This window comes from Schistocerca americana, chromosome 2, assembly GCF_021461395.2.
Source record: "Schistocerca americana isolate TAMUIC-IGC-003095 chromosome 2, iqSchAmer2.1, whole genome shotgun sequence".
Taxonomy (NCBI): domain Eukaryota; kingdom Metazoa; phylum Arthropoda; class Insecta; order Orthoptera; family Acrididae; genus Schistocerca; species Schistocerca americana.
This window is the reverse complement of record NC_060120.1, coordinates 899539885-899558383: the sequence shown is the minus strand read 5'-3', so window position 1 is coordinate 899558383 and position 18499 is coordinate 899539885.

The following is an 18499-nucleotide window of genomic DNA, read 5'->3' as shown; positions in this document are numbered from 1 at the left end:
TCCCGAGTTCGAGTCTCGGTCGGGCACACAGTTTTAATCTGCCAGGAAGTTTCATATCAGCGCACACTCCGCTGCAGAGTGAAAATCTCATTCAAGAACAACATTGGTTCTAATATGCTACACTGAAGAATTCCTGATTAGTGTGTTTTGGTTCTGTAACCGTTTTGCTAAAAATTTAGACTTATTCGAAGTATGTGATATCTCTACTCATTGTATCCTATCTGTCACGCATCATCGGAACCAGTCATTAGCTACCCTTCTTATCCCTAATGCTTCTAATTTATTTAGTTAGAATTTTACGGCTTACAGTGTCAAATGGCTTAGAATAATCTAAAAATGTGCTCGTGACATATTCCTCTTTCTTAAGAGGATCAAATAGTAATTTTGTGAAGTCTACTATGGCTGATTCCTCACTTCTGCCACTTCGGAAAGCAAACTATGGTTCGCATGAAAGGTTGTATTTATTCAAATGATTCATTAATCTGTATTTCATAACTCAGTGTACTATTTTTGAGATGGTGATAGTAGGACATGGGTCGGTAAATTTCAGTGGCTTCTGCATTACATTTCTTTAGCAATGGTACAACTCTTACCTGTTTTAAATACTCTGGAAATTTCTTTGCTGTGAAGGAATCATTTATTGTGTTTGTTAAGGGAGTTTGTATACTCTCTATGCATTGTTTAAGTATACACAATGGTACTTCATCTGAGCATACTGACTTTATTTTTTAGTTTTTGTACAGTATTATTGACTTCATGGTCTGTGTTGGTAGCAGTGTCATTGTACTTAGTGCATAATTATTTTCATCTGTTACATTTTTTTAGAACTTTTATTCTAACTTCTCTGCAACACTAGAAAAATGCTCATTCGCATAGTTTGCTATATGTTGTGAATCATTTATTACTTTATCCCCCCCTCCCTTATCAGTATATTATCCCAGACTGCTTTGCTTTTATTCTCTATATTGTGTAATATTTTGTCATTAAATGGCTTTTTTTGCAGCAATCAGTATGTTACTATAAATCTTTCTGTAGTTAAGGTAGTAATTTAAGAACTATGGCTCACTGTGACTATGTTTCATGGAAATGAGGTACCAGTACCTTAGGGTTTAGGAGGACTTCTTAATACCTGCTGTTATCCATTCGCTTTTGTGTGACATTGATACTGGTGAGGGTACTTTTGGAAATGTCACTTCAAAGTTCAGTTTAAAAAGTGCTGAGAATTTATAAAATTTTAGATTTACGTTGGTGTCTCTATGCACTTCGCTCCAGCTTTGGTTTGCTAGTTCTTTATAGAAACTTTGTATTTTGATTTCTGATAAATGTATTTTGTAGGTCTGGAGTTTAGGGAATTTTGTCATACGCGATTTTACTGTTATAATTGGGCAGAAAAGGTTTGATAGACCTAGATTTTTTACAGTTTTTTTCCTTGACCACATTTGTGGCTACATGGTCAATTGCTGATGCAACTAGTGTAGTAACTGTTGTTGCACTGTTGACCAATATGGACCGCCAAAGGTCTGAATGATATTTACGAGCCTTAGGTTCGTCTTCCATACAACCCTTTCTATGTGATATCTCCAAATTAAATTGTTTGTTCCTAGCTATTTAGTTGAACCTGAAAACTTTAAAACTGTGTAATTTTTCAGGTAATAAAAATTGAACAGAATTCCGTTCTTACGGGAGAGTGATGTACCTTGGAGCACTCTACAGACTTTTGCCACTAGGCAGACCTCTAATAGAAGTTTAATACATATATTTTCTTATTTCATTTTTAAATGATAGCATTCACTTTTCATCTGCTGTTGTCTTTTTCCAAAATTACGAGGGGCGTTCATCAAGTAATACAACACTTTTCCTCTTCTCGGCCAGTTTCGGTTGAAAAAGTCCTGAACTTGTTGGGTATATCGTAGAATATTTGCGCTTCAACCCCTATAGTTTCTTGAAGTTCCGCTAGGTGGCAGCGCTATACGTAAGCTTCAAAATGGCTTCTGTAACGGAGGTGCGTTCGAATCCGAGAGTTGCAACTGAGTTTCTTTCGATGGAAAACTAGAGCATCGTTAATATTCATAGGCGCTTGCAGAATGTCTGTTGAGACCTGCAGTGAACAAAAGCACAGGGAGTCGTTGGCGAGGCGTCTGTCATCATCGCAACAACGTGGCGCAAACCATGGAGTGGCGCCACATCACCTCTATTCCGAAGAAAAAGTTGAAAGGCGCTGCCTCAGCCGGTAAAGTCATGGCGAAGATCTTCTGAGACTCTGAAGGGGCTGTTCTGTTTGATGTCTGAAAGTGCAACGATCAACTATGAAGTGTACTGCACTACTCTCAGGAAACTGAAGAGGCGACTTCAGTGTGTTAGTCGTCACAGAAAAGCAAACGAACTTTTGCCCCATGACAGCGTAAGGCCTCACACAAGTCTAAGCACCCGAGAGAAGCTCGCAAAAATTCATTGGTTTGTTCTTCCTCATCTATCCTACAGCCCGGATCTCGCGCCTTCCGACTTCAATCTGTTTGACCCAGTAAAGGATGCACGCCGCGGGAAGCAGCACGTGGATGATGAGGAGGTTACTGCTGCAGCGAAACTTTGGCTCCGACTCGACTAGCGGAGTGGGACTATGTGGGAAAACAGGTCCTCCCAGTAAGGTGGCGTAAGGATGTCGCATTGACCGGAGGTTATGATCAAAAATATGGTTCTGTAGTCACAAGAGTAGGAAATAATATGGTGTATTGGAATCCTGAATAAAAACAACCTGCTTTCAGAAAAAATGTTGTGTTACCTATTAAACGCCCCTTGTAGAAACATTACACTAGAATAGGTAAAAGGAGAAAAAATGTGTCAAGGTACAAATCAGGCATGTAGCTAGGGACAAATATCCTACTGAAATTTAAGAGCGTTGTAGTCGAGAAGATATTGTCAATATTGTATATATAGGCTGTTATATAATTAATCTTCTAGACACCAATAATCAGTATGGGAAATCAAATTAAGCATACATTATATGAAAACCCAGTTACAGGGTAAACACATTTTGAAACAGAATCTATTGGAAACTATCATATATTTTCAGTTTCAAGACAGTTAAAGAAGTTAAGATGTGGAAGAAACTCAGCTGATTTGCAATTATAAATTGTTCCAGGGTAGAAGCCATATTTTTCATTTTGACTAAATGTCACAACTGGCGATGTATGGCTTAGTCATCCATACATTATATTGAGTTTTAATAACATATAGAATTTTACGTGCCACAAAATTCCAAAACTGAAGAATTAATAATGTCTTTCAAATAGTTTTAATACATTGTACTGCACTTAAATACGTAGAACTCAAAACATTTACAAAAGATGCACAAAACGCGACCCGTCTCTAGTGCACATCCCTTTATGTGATTCTAAAATAGCTCAGTAGACTGAAGTACCGAAAAGGAACATCATGTGTTGGTAGGTGCACTGTCATCAAGGTACAACACTGTCCCCCGCTCATATGTAGCACTTATCAGTTTTTTTGTTTTTTTTGTTTAGGATAACTGCTCTTTTCTCACCATACAGAAGTCTTGTGAAAATCGTTCTGTAAATCTTTTTGATATTCTGATGACTTTATTTGACGCCAAAAGACAGCATCATCTGCAAACAACCTAAGAGAAGTGCATCAGGTTGTGTGATGAATCGTCTATAAACTAATAAGGACTACAGAGTGGGCCTACATCACGTACTTATAGAACCACTGATATTCACTAGATTACTTCTCGCCATTCTCCGTGAACTGTGCCGTTTCTGACAGCGAATGACGCGTTCAGTCATGTAACTGAGGCGATACTCAACAGGAACGCAATACCTTTAGAAGCCGCTTCTGAGGGACAATGTCAAAACTCTTCTGGAAATTAGAAGTATGGAATGGGCTTGAGATGACTTGTCTTGAAAATAGTTCATTGAAGTGAGTGATCTATAAACCATTCACAGGTGTAACTGGTGTTGCCCCTCGTAATACGACGTGGACTCGTGGAGTGATCAAAACAGGCCGTGAATTAATTGTCAACCGCACCGCTTCTGTAACGAGGCTGCCGTGAGAGTGTGTATCCTTGCAGAGGAGGTTACCACAATTTGGGCGACACGTCGCAAAGTGTCTCCAGTTTATTCCGGTATGCTTACGTATGACGAAAACAATGCGGCTCTTTATCTGGGGCCAAGGTGAACAAACGCACCTGCTAGGCATACACAAATTACTGGCTGAGGCAACGAGAGAGTGAAAATATTTACTTGCTTCAGTTCACGACGGCCATGTGACGCTAAGACAGAGTGCAGTACTTTCGTCTGTTGTATAATGGGTGACATTTAATTGCGCAACGAGAGAAATGTGATTAAGAATGTATGTATAAAGTTTTCCTTTTCCATTCGTTTCTCATCACTTAAAGATGAGTAAGAAGATAGTAGTTAGGTGGCAGAGCTTAGTCTATCGTATTACACTAAATAAAAAATGGTTCAAATGGCTCTGAGCACTATGCGACTGAACTTCTAAGGTCATCAGTAGCCTAGAACTTAGAACTAATTAAACCTAACTAACCTAAGGACATCACACACATCCATGCCCGAGGCAGGATTCGAACCTGCGACCGTAGCGGTCGCTCGGTTCCAGACTGTAGCGCCTAGAACCGCACGGCCACTCCGGCCGGCACTAAATAAAGTCTGACACTCAAGACACGATAACGAATGCAGTTCATTTCTTGCACAGTGGCGAGAATCAGGTCGTATTAGCAAAACATTGAGTGATGCTGCAAATAATACTGGAAACTCTTAAATCTATCAAGGTGGAACAGAAACACAAAACGATGTGCACACTAACGGTTCTGAAAATTTAAACTTTAAGCAAGTTTTGTATGACTAAAGTGACCTTAACGCCTCCTTTCAAATATATGATAAAACATAAATGATTTGGATCACGGTAACTGAGCCTGCCCTCTGTCTTTGAGCGTACTGTACGCTGTGAAAACTACACGTACTGTCCACAGCAGGGAAGAAGGCGTGCGATAACAGGAATGCGGCAGCAAGTTGAGTGGGCATTCTTACGTGTTCTAGAATAAACATTGTGTACTGCTCTAAAAACATTTTCATAAATGCAAGCACGCCGATATTGTAAATGACCTGAAAAGATTCGAGCGATGTAAATATAGTAAATCGTCTCACGTCTTCAGTCCACTAACACAACCGAATTAATATCGGTCACACTCTCCATTTGTGTATGCGTGGGTATCAGTAAATGCTTTATCGATAATTTATTAATTCTGGTACTGTGTATGCAATTTCTAAGAAGTGTTTTTTTCACAATACACTTTTTGTTCCGTTCAGTTAAAACATTTCGTCCGTTTCTTGCTTATATTGCAGAAGTGATGTATGGATGAACGTTTCTTTAGATTTTCCTCTTTCTCACTTATTCTGCATATAAAAAATTAAAAAAAGCAGATCATAAACGGCGACCAGCGTAACAGTACAAGGTTGACAGAGAAGGCTATTGCAGGTACAGCAATATTTTTCGCAGAGTCAAGAACACGGACCAACGGCAGACATGGGATGGAAGGATGCGAGGGGTGCGATATTTCTTTGCTCCCAATCCCTGTCCTCCTCCTCTTGCAGGCATTCTTCTGAACTTGTAGCTTGCACATCCTGCGAAACATGGCCCTTCAGAAATATGGTATGTGGATTCGTCTTATAATAGTATCTCAGGTTCAAAGCTGCTTTGATGCAGATGTTGATATTGAGCCTGCCCTGGACACGTAGACATCGAGGTCCAAATTTTGTCCGGTGGCATCACAGACAATCACGCCAGTCGTTTGTCCACTATGCCGCTCAAAGGGACACACTGCTGACTGCTGTCACGAAGGTAGGTTTCAACATGTATGCCGTCATACAGCAGGTTCAGCTTGAAGGTGGCCCCATCCGAAAAAATTATATTTACGTCTACATCCGCATTGATTTTCTGCAATTCAACTTACGGTGCATGGCGGAGGGTACCCCGTACCACCACTAGTCATTTCCTTTCTTGTTCCACTCGCAAATACAACGAGGGGAAACCGACTTTCAATATGCCTCCATGTGAGTCCTAATTTCTCGTACTTTATCTTCATAGTATTAAGCGCAATATATACTGGAGGTATCAGAATGTTCTGCAGTTAGGTTCAAATGCCGCTTCTCTAAATTATCTCAGCACTGTTCTCGAAACGAAAGTCACCTTCCATTCAGGGTTTCCCACTTGAGTTCCCGAAATATCTCCATAACACTTGCATGTTGTTCGAACCTACCAGTAACAAGTCTAGCAGCCCACCTCTGAATTGCTTCGATGCCTTCCTTTAGCCCGACCTGGTACGCATCTCAAGCACTCGAGTAGTACTCAAAGAATACGTCTTACTAGCGTTCTTCTTTACAGATGAATCACACTTTCCTAAAATTCTCCCAGTAAACCGAAGTCGGCCATTCGCTTTCCCTACCAGAATCCTCACATACTCGTTCCGTTTTATATCGTTTTGCAGTGTTGCGCCAAGTTATTTAAACGAATTGAGTGTGTCAAGCCGGACCCTGCTTATGCTATATCCGAACATTACGGGTTTGTTTTTCCTAGCATCAAATTACATTTTTCTACATTTAGAGCTAGCTGACATTCATCATACCAACTAGAAATTTTGTCTAAGTCATCTTGTATCCTCCTACAGTCACAACTTCGACGCCTTACCGCCATCACAGCAACACCTGCAAAAAACCGCAGTTTGTTGTTCACCCTGTCCGCCAAATCATTTATGTAAGTCGAGCGGTCCTATCACACTTCCCTGGGGCGTTCTTGACGATACACTTGTTTCTGATGAGCACTCGTCTCTGACGAACACTCGCCGTCGAGAACAACTGGGTTCTATAACTTAAGAAGTCTTCGAGTCACTCACATATTTCTGAACTTATATGCTCAAATCTTCTTTATGGATCACCGTGTCAAACGCTTTCCGGAAATCTGGAAATATGGAATCTGCCAGTTGCCCTCATCCATAGTTCGCAGTCTATCATGTGAAGAAAGGGCAAACTGGGTTTCGCACTAACGATGCTTTCTAAAACCATGCTGGTTCGGGGACGTAAGCTCCTCAGTCTCAAGAAAATTTATTATATTCGAACTAAGAATACTTCAAGGATTCTGCAGCAAGCCGATAATATGGATATTGGTCTATAATTTTGCGGGTCCGTTCTTTTGCCCTTCTTATAGGCCTACACAGCAGTCACCTGCAGTTTTTTCAGTAGCTTGGGACACTGCGCTGGGCGAGAGATTCGGGATAAATGCAAGCTATGTAAGCAGCCAGTGCCATAGAGTACTCTTTGAAAAACCGAATTGGGATTCCATGGGGAATTCTTTTCAACTCTTTCAGTTGTTTCTATACGCCAGGAACGTCCATACGTGAGTCTGTTCGATGCTCAAATTATGGTATGTTTGTACGATTTCTCCAGCGTGAACCATTTCTTGAACACGAATTTTAAAAATTCGGCTTTAGTTTAGCTGTCCTCAACTGCCACACCCGACTGGTCAACAAGTGACTAGATTAAAGCCTTAGACCCATTTAGTGATTTTACATAGGACCATAATTTTCTCGGGTTCTCTGCCACAACTTTTGCTAAGGTATGACGATTGTAATAGTTGTATGCTTCGAGCGTGGATCTTTTCACAGACGCACGAATGTATTCTAACCTCTGCTTGTCGTCATTTGCGAGTTCTCTTTTGAACCGAGAGTGCAACAGCCTCTGCCTCCTCAGCAGTTTCTGAATCTCGTTATTAAACCACGTTCTCGCTTCCCGCGCCCGGGTTCCCGGGTTCGATTCCAGGCGGGGTCAGGGATTTTCTCTGCCTCGTGATGACTGGGTGTTGTGTGCTGTCCTTAGGTTAGTTAGGTTTAAGTAGTTCTAAGTTCTAGGGGACTGATGACCATAGATGCTAAGTCCCATAGTGCTCAGAGCCATTAAACCACGGAGAATCTTTTCCGTCCTAGGCATATAATTCTCCAGACCACGATTTATATTCTGCTTAAACTTTTCGCATAATTCCTCTACGCCCATCTTAGTGGAACTAAGTAATGTTAATTCACTGTCTAAGAGATATGCTAACAACTGCTTATCTCTTCTTTCTAGCAGAAACACTCTCCCAGCATTCTTAATTGATTCATTAACTTCCGTAACCATAGTTTCTATAATGACATCATGATCGCTAATCCCCGTATCTATACTGATGTTGTCGATAAGGTCCGTCCTATTTGTAGCTACAAGGTCTAAGATATTTCCGTTGCTTGTGGGCTCCCGAACTAGCAGCTCAACACAGTTTTCAGAAAACGTGTTCGAAAGTGCTTCGCATAACTGCCTGTTTGTATTCCGTATAATGAATCCATAGACATCCCAGTCTATACTCGGTAGGTTAAAGTTGCCTCCAACCAGCAATGAATGATCTGAATATTTACGTGCTACTGACCGTAGACATTCTTTGAATGTTTTAATCTGCCAGGAAGTTTCATTCTTTGAATGACTCGAGAACTGTCAGCAGAATCAGGCGTCCGGTAAAAAATTCAACAATTAACTTGTTTTCACCTACACCTGTTATACACAAGCAGATAATTCCACTGTCACACTCAACTTTACCTTATTAGACACAATACTTTTGTCAACTGCAACGAACACTCTCCTTCATAAGGCCTCTAAATCTGTCTTTCCTATATACGTACCATGACTTGCTAAATATCTCAGGGTTACCATTTCGGGTTTCGAGCCAGGTATCGGTGTAGTGAATAATTTGCCGAGGGCAGTAAGTTTGGGAACTTTGTTACAAGTACTTCGCTTCCCTTGTTGCGTATCGACTGGTGAGCGCTCATCAGAGTACCTCAAACAACCGCCTAGCCTAACAAGCCTCATGTGCACTCCACAAGTACTCTGCTACCCGAGTAACTGCTTTCTCTGTGTACTGCACCCCTGACCTGTCCTACAAATCCCCAACTGATAACCCGGGTCTAGAAATCTGCGGCCGATACTGCCACAGAGTCAACGAATCTTTTGGCTGAGATCCTCCGCTCGGCTCGAAACAAATGCTGGAAATTGCGAGCTCTGAAGCACCCCATGCGTGAGGCCAGCAGCCTTCACCACTTACGCCAGCCGCCTGTATGAACTAGTGATGGCCTCAGAACCCATGCCACAGGTGTCGTTGATGCGGACTCGAGCCACAACTTGTAGACGACTGCAGCCAGCATGCTCGACAGCCGCAGGCAAGGCCGCCTCCACATCAGATATCGGATGAGCGCCAACCCCCCCCCCCCTCACCCCCCCCCCCCCCCCCCGCTCCTCACCCCCCTCCGCAGACGTATCGAGCACACATTGGCTTTCTTTCTTTCTTTCCAGCTCTGAACGCTGTTCACCAAAGGAGCTCCATACCACGCGTTAAGTTCGAGCTCCCGTTGTAAAACCCACCGAGCGAGGTGGCGCAGTGGTTAGCACACTGGACTCGCATTCGGGAGGACGACGGTTCAATCCCGTCTCCGGCCATCCTGATTTAGGTTTTCCGTGATTTCCCTAAATCGTTTCAGGCAAATGCCGGGATGGTTCCTTTGAAAGGGCACGGCCGATTTCCTTCCCAATCCTTCCCTTACCCGAGCTTGCGCTCCGTCTCTAATGACCTAGTTGTCGACGGTACATTAAACACTAACCACCACCATCCCGTTGTAAAACCCTCCCCCGTGTGCCTTCTCGGACCCTGCTGAAGGGGCGACCACCTATCCATTCACAGGGTGAATGGGCAAAGCCAGACGACCTACCACCACATTGACCTTCCACCTCGAGCGACGCCGAGCGCGTGACCACCGGCCATTCACTCCGCTGTCGACTACACTAGGAGATGCCTCGGTAGCAGAGCCCGTGGGCGAAACACGTGACAGCTGAGGCGTCCCATCCGACGTGTCAGATTATACGCTGCACCCCGAGACATCAGCCTGAAGGTGACTGATTTAGCCAAAAGCGCATTCAGCTGTTCGCGAACTGCGGCCCGCTCCTCCTGTGTCCGCACACATCATGCATACATCCTACCCATCCTAGCAAAACTAACTTAAGACGAAAACTGTAACAGCACACAAACGCTAGATGTGTAACTTGCTACCTTGTGGTGTGTTACCAATGGATGCTGGTGCCTCAATGAGCTACGTAGGTGGGTGTTCAGAGGAAATGAATGCTGCACTACAGGCTAACCGAATTTACACTTACAAAATGTGAGCCTACACGCCTTACACAAAAAAACAAGCCCGAAATTTAATGAATGAACTACGAAGAAAACACAGGAAAAGAAACACTTAACTTGCCGCTCTGTAGATGTGGATCAGCCGCGAGAGCTGGAGATTCACTCTGTTTCGACTACATTTTGATAATCATCACCCTAGCGACGGGGCTTACAGTTCGACTGCGATAAGAAATACATCATTTTTATGCAAAGGAAGCCGACGAAAAGATATGCATCCCACAAATGTAGTTAAAAGCAAATCGCATTTAGTTGTTGATGCAGGTAGATTTATTGAAGAGCTCCAGAGCAATACTGTGCTTTCGCAGAAGAAATTGTGTTGCTCTGATTAAGTATGTAGAGTCTGTCTGCTATATCAGTCACATAGAGCTGGTTCACTGTTATACGTGTCTCCGATCTGACTTCATTCAAAAGCATAAAAAAATTCCACAGTAGGTTTTTGTTTGCAGTAAATAGTATTACATAGGCGGGCAAAGACTGTGGTACTGTAGTCGTTGAAGACTTCCCTCACTGACCAGGGATTATCAGTCCAAACAGAGACACAAATCCAATAAAATCCAAGTAGATAATAAAGCAGTGGAGACAAAATGAGATGCTGATTTGCTGTTGTCTTGCCAAAGTTCTGTCCATTAAAGGCGATTGTGGTGCCACTTAGTTTGGAGAGAGGTTGATGCATATAAATCCTGAATGGTGTTCCACTATATGCCATGCTGTTACTCGTAAAAAAAATTCTAATGCCTCCAGTATCGGCTCTGAAATGATTTTCCAACATGCACCGCAATAGCTCTATGTCATCTATGTCGGCGTCTGGGCTCGTCTGGTGGTAAAGAATGCCACTACTTCACCTCCCATTTACCAGAAACTACAAATTACACTGACCACAGTGGCTACGCGAACGTCATCACGGAAGCCATGTAAAACATGCTGTTTCTTGACTGTGGTCACCAAACCTTCCTTGGACTTTATAATCTCCTGAGTGACAGAACTGTCATCTTGTAAGGTGCAAAGAACGTGATCACCTAAAGTGTTTTAGAAGTTGTTACTAATTACTTTTTACCGTTCATGCACAGCGAAGTCTGAAAGTCTCGAGGTCTCTAGGCAGGTGCAATGATGGATGGGCGTCTTTGGACACTTAAGATAACGGTCCTGTCGCCGGGTTATAGCAAATAGTGTGGTGGACCTTACCCATACTACCATAAATTGTTCGCTCTCTCGTGGAATCCTCTCCATAGTCGGGAAATGACATTTAACTCCTTGCCCACCTCACGATGGCTGTGGCCAGCCTACAATTTTTCATTGATTTGGTCACACACAGTACGCTACAGTAACGTTCGGCGTGCAATCCTACTATGACCTAACTCGAACGCTGTGTACCAAACGCACGCCACATTCAGTCAAAACCGATATAGATACAACCCTTGCCCACAAGCATTGTTACAGGTCCACTAGGCAGTTTCGGTCTGGTATGCCTGGTATTTGCCGCCACCTTTTCGTTCATACAGTACAGCCGTTGACAACGTTTTATTTTTGTTTTACGGAGATCTCGGCCATTCCATAATTTATGATTGTGAGCAAATATTCTCTCCACAATACATGAACGCCTGCCACTCCTTGTGATTTAAACGTATTCTCACGAATAATGATGAACATGGGTTCAGCCTGAAATGTGCCGCACTATACTGAGTAAGACCTTTGGTAGCTCAGTCTGACTGAAACAATAGTAATTAGGAGATGGTAGAATTCTAACGCAAATAAAAGAAATAATCTGAAGTGATTCAGGATAATTAGGATTTGAATAGCGAAAATCAAGACGGAGCAATGAATTTTCGTTGTGTATCGAACCGTGCCTTTCAGACTCGTGTATCGAGCCGTGCCTTGTCATTTTTGACCTATACTGCCTGAAAAATCCATTAGGCTATAAGACGGTGTAGTGGAGAAAGTGTGGTCTGATGAAGCCATTTCTACAAAAACGTATTTCGTAATCCTGCAATCGCCTGTTATTGTTAATATTTGCAACCATTTCCCCTCAGTTGCTACTTCATTTATGTTTTATCATAAAGATAAGAAAAATTCCGTAATTACACAGCGTAAAGAAAAATTCGCGCACTTTGACTCCACAGCGCGATTCCTCAGATACTAGCAATACAAAAACGTCTGTCATAAAATTTCGTCCTGTGCATATTTCTGGCCGTGAATGGACGTTGAACATCGACAATCTGGCAACACTGTCATCACGTGTAAAGTGACTATCTCTGTCAGCATGTGGGGTACTGCTGTGTGATCGATGCAGCGGATAGCGTTTTGGGTTAGCATATGGGAGGACGAGGTTTCGATTCTGAGTCGAGAGTTATTCGTTCTTATTTGCTAAAAGTAGTCTGACCAATGAAAACGATTGTGTTTGAATTGACACAATACCACACAGACTACTTTTAGCTAATAAAAACAAATAACCCTCGACTCAGAACCGAAACCTCATCCTCCTGCATGCTAATCCAAAACGCTATCCACTGTACCAACTGTACAGCAGTACTCGATTCGCTGACAGAGGTAGTTACTGTACATGTAATTACAAGTCCGCAGCTCGTGGTCGTGCGGTAGCGTTCTCGCTTCCCACGCCCGGGTTCCCGGGTTCGATTCCCGGCGGGGTCAGGGATTTTCTCTGCCTCGTGATGACTGGCTGTTGTGTGATGTCCTTAGATTAGTTAGGTTTAAGTAGTTCTAAGTTCTAGGGGACTGATGACCATAGCTGTTAAGTCCCATAGTGCTCAGAGCCGTTTTGTAATTACAATGTTGGCAGATTGCCGATCTTCAATGTCCATTCACTGCCCGAAATATGCACAGGACGAAATTTTGTGACAGACATTTTTGTATTGCCAGTATCTGGGGATTCGCGCTGTGGAGTCAGAGTTCGCGATTTTTCTTCACCCTGTACATCGTTGTCCCTAAGTACAACGCAATGTGAGTTAATGTCGCACGTTTTTTGAAACAGTTTCAAGTATGCGCTTGAGTAGGTAAGGGACACATGATCGGAAGGCAAATAGACCTATACAAAGTAATGTCCATGAATGTCAAATGCACAGTAAACGTGATATAATGATCTACATCTTCATCTACATCCATACTCCGCAAGCCACCTGACGGCTCGATACACGAGTCTGAAAAGCACGGTTCAATACACAACGAAAATTCATTGCTCCGTCTTGGTTTTCGCTATTCAAATCCTAATTACCCTGAATCACTTCAGATTATTTCTTTTATTTGCGTTAGAATTCCACCATCTACTTTTGATCACAGACAATAGAATGAATTACCCTTCTGGGTGATTACAATGGATTAAACATTTTCAGTGTCATAGCTTTACATCGTCATACAACGTTCCAGATAACGACTTTATTACTGAGGAAGACTGATTACAAATCACTTGAAACCATGGATATTTGGACTATAATCGGCTGCTGGCTGTCACGTGCTCTGGTAAATTCGAATGACTACAAAGGCGTCAAGTTCCCCATGATCGTCTGAATGAAAATGATCGCTAGAAATGAGTTCGACTTTAGATAGCTTTAAAGCGTAAGTAAATTCTAACAAAGATGATGAAATGCGAATGACCGACGCAAGCTGCAGTCTCACCAAACTTTATGTATCTGCAGGTTGAATGCTCCCATCTCCAGCACACGAGCCAAGTGCTTATACTCCTTCCACGTCAGCGCCGGACGACAGAACCGCAAAAGCAGAAGAGATGAAGCCAAATGAACGTTGTCTTGCTGCACGATGTTCCCTAACAAATTTTCTCGACTGGAACACTTATTGGCTATCACAGAAGAAAAAGCTGCGCCTTGCCGCAGTGGTTACTCCGGTTCCCTTGAGATCACCGAAGTTGAGCGCTGTCGGGCGTGGTCGGCACTTGGATGGGTAACCATCCAGGCCGCCATGCACTGTTGCCATTTTTCGGAGAGCACTCAGCCTCGTGATGCCAACTGAGGAGCTACTCGACCGAATAGTAGCGGCTTCGGTGAAGAATACCATCATAACAACCGGGAGAGCGGCGTGCTGACGCCACGCCCCTCCTATCCGCATCCTCCACTGAGGATGACACGGCGGTCGGATGGCCCCGGTAGGCCACTTGTGGCCTGAAGACGGAGTGAACAAGATATACCTCGCTATGGTTTGCAAATACACACTGCGCTAGCAGACGGAGTTCCCTGGAGACCGAAAATCTCTGATACAGAAGTTTCGCGGATGGTAGCAACCCTAGGAAACTGTAATGAAGTGCAGGAAGACCTGAAGACGATCGACACTTTTTGCAAAGAGCCGAAATTGACCCTCAACACAAACAAATGTAACGTATTGTTGGGAATACATAGACGGAAAGACCCTTTATTATACACTGAAGAGCCACAGAAACTGGTGCACCTGCCTAACGTCGCGTAGCCCCCCCCCCCCCCCTCCCCCCTCGAGTACACAGAAGTTTCGCAAAACGACGTGGCATGACTCGACTAATGTCTGAAGTAGTGCTGGAGGGAAAAGACACCATGAACCCTGCAGGGCTGTCCATAAATCCGCAAGAGTACGAAGGGGTGGAGATCTCTTCCGAACAGCACGTAGAAAGACATACCAGATATGCTCAATAATGTTCATGTCTGGAGAAAGAAAAAAAGTTCAAATGTGTGTGAAATCTTATGGGACTTAACTGCTAAGGTCATCAGTACCTAAGCTTACACACTACTTAACCTAAATTATCCTAAAGACAGACACACACACCCATGTCCGTTGGAGGACCCGAACCTCCGCCGGGACCAGCTGCCCAGTCCATGACTGCAGCGCCCCAGACAGCTCGGCTAATCCCGCGCGGCCATGTCTGGAGAGTTTGGTGGCCAGCGGAAGTGTTTCAACTCAGAAGAGTTGTTTCTGGAGCCATTCTGTAGCGCCGGCCGGAGTGGCCAAGCGGTTTTAGGCGCTACAGTCTGGAACCGCGCGACCGCTACGGTCGCAAGTTCGAACCCTGCCTCGGGCATGGATGTGTGTGATGTCCTTCGGTTAGTTAGGTTTAAGTAGTTCTAAATTCTAGGGGACTGATGACCTCAGAAGTTAAGTCTCATAGTGCTCAGAGCCATTTGAACCATTCTGTAGCAGTTCTGAAAGTTGTCGTGCTGGAATTGCCCAAGTCAGTCGGAATGCACAATGGACATGAATGGATCCAGGTGTCACCTGTCAGAGTCGTATCTAGACGTATCAGAGGTCCCATATCACTCCAAACTGCATACATCCCACACTGTTACAGAGCCTCCACCAGCTTGAACAGTCCGCTGCTGAAATGCAGGGTCCATGGATTCATGAGATTATCTCCATATCCGTACACGTCCGTCCGCACGATACAATTTGAAACGAGACTCCTCCGACCAGGCAACATGTTTACAATCATCAACAGTCCAATGTCGGTGTTGACGGGCCAGGCGAGGCGTAAAACTTTTTGTCGTGCAGTCATAAAAGGTACACGAGTGGACCTTCAAATCCGGAAGCCCATATCGATGATGTTTCGTTGAATGGTTCGCACGCTGACTCTTGTCGATGATCCAGCATTGAAATCTGCAGGAATTTGCGGAAGGGTTGCAACATCTGTCACGTTGAACGAGTCTCTTCAGTCGTCGTAGGTCCCGTTCTTGTAGGATCTTTTCCGGCCGTAGCAATGTCAGAGATTTGATGTTTTACCGGATTCCTGATATTCACGGTACGCTCGTGAAATGGTCGTACGGAAAAATCCCCACTTCATCGGTACCTCGGAGATACTGTGTCCCATCGCTCGTGCGTCGACTAAAACACCACGTTAAAATTCACTTAAATCTTGATAACCTGCCATTGTATCAGCAGTAGCAGATCCAACAACTGCGCCAGTCGCTTGTTGTCATATACAGGCGTTACCGACCGCAGCGCCGTATTCTGCCTGTTTACGTATCTCTGTATTTGAATACGCATGCCAATACCTGTTTCTTTGGTGTTTCAGAGTATGATTACACGATTGCAGAGGAATCACTGGAAGCAGTTACGGCCGGCCGTTGGTGGCCGAGCGGTTCTAGGCGCTTCAGTCTGGAACCGCCCGACTGCTACGGTCACAGGTTCGAATCCTGCCTCGGGCATGGATGTGTGTGATGTCCTTAGGTTAGTTAGGTTTAAGTAGTTCTACGTTCTAGGGGACTGATGACCTCAGATGTTAAGTGCTCAGAGCCATTTGAACAATTTGAAGCAGTTACTTCAACAAAATATCTAGTAGTACGGATACGGAGCGATTTGGAATGGAACGATTACATAAACTTAATCGCTGGTGAGGCGATTGCCAGACTTGGATTCATTGGAAGACTCCTCAGCAAATGTAGGCCATCATAAAGGAAGTCGGTTATAAAACACTCTTTCGTCCAATACTTGAATATTACTCGCCTGTATTGCATCTATACCAACAGGACATAATGGCAGACGCTGCAAGAGAGAAGTTCTGGATTACAGTACGTTCTGTTGTTAAAATTCCGAAAGTGTACGTTCCTAAGAGAGTCAGCCAATATATTGCTTTCTCCTGTTTACATCTCGCGAAAAGACCATGAAGATAAAATCAGAGAGACTGCAGCACACGCGGAGGCTTACTAGCAATCGTTCTTCCCGTGAAACATTCGCGACTAGAACTGGAAAAGAGGGAAATAACAGTGGTACACAATGTACCAACCACCACACACCGTAAAGTGGCTTCCGGAGTGTAGCTGTAGATGCAGTTGTACATCAAGTGGCTTACGTGCGGGTCGTGTGTCCTCATTTTAATGAAACAGATGTTGCGTGAGGGCGACCATGTTCCACACGTTACTGGGTACGTGACTCAACCGGAACATTTCTGTGATATGCGCATTTGTTCCATCTGTCGGCCCGGTTATAGAAGTGTCACTTCGCATCACTTTACATTTGTTGGAAGTTGTAATGTCCCGGCTCGCGCTTTGCTGTACAACATAGTGTATAGTTCTAATTTAATTAAATTCTCATTGACATTTCAATTTTTAAAATAGTTAATCTTTATGGAATTATATTTTAAGCAGAAGGATACAGTTAATTGACTGAGCTGTGCACCGGTTTCTACAAGCCACCACGTCGTGATCTTTAGATTTATTTTTGTTGTGGTTGCCCCAAATAACGTGAGGCTATTTCCAAGATATCTGCTATGGTGAGGTCATGAACAGCTTCATTGCCTCGTGCTTATCCGACTGAACTTGTGCTCCCGCTAATCATTCAGCCTCCGACACGGCGAAAAGACCCTGAACTTCTCTCTGTCCTTTACGGATAACGACTTTTATTGTTTTCCTCAGTGTTCGGTGAAGAAGGAAAAAGGAAAACTTAGATTAGCAGCAACATTGATGAAAACTGTAATATCATAACGATACATATGATTGAAATAAACTGTGCACCTTAGATTGCAGTAATGGGTGGGTCGCACATCTGTACGAGATCACTGACTTCGATACTATTCAATTGTTCAAATACGTGCGGATACCTAAGGGACCAAGCTGCTGAGGTCATCGGTCCCTAGACTTACACACTACTTAAACTAACGTATACTAACTTATGCTAAGAACAACACACACACCCATGCCCGAGGGAGGACTCGAACCTACAACGGGAGGGCCGCGCAGTCAGTGACGTGGCGCCTCTAACCACGCGGCCACTCCGCGCTGCTCGATACTATTCCGTCGTCACGTATTGCAGTTATGTTTGAATGAAATCATTTTCGGTATTTGGTGGCGACACTACAAAACACTAAAAGAACAAAAATGCCGACTTTACAGCGGGCCTCTTCAACGCGACTAACTCTTGTTGTGAAATGAATGAAAGAGGTTCTCGGTCCACGCAGTTTGTATGCGATTCTACAGAGTATGAGTAATTTTTGTTGGGGACCCGTGATAAGAGAACTGCCCAGCCACTTTTTTAACGTTCTACATTTGTAACATGCTGGGCAAACGTCTAGGAATACTGTAAATTTGCTACTTTAATTTTTGCTATGTAAGCGATACTGCTAGACAATAAAAGCGGGTTAAAAGCTGTGAGCTGTCTGGGGAAGTTAACCTTGCATTACTGAGCAACTGTTTCACCAGGCATCCAGTCTAGCTTACCGAATTCCCAACCAGACTAACATTAATTATAATCTTTTAATAGTCATACGACAACCGGTGAGATATATATA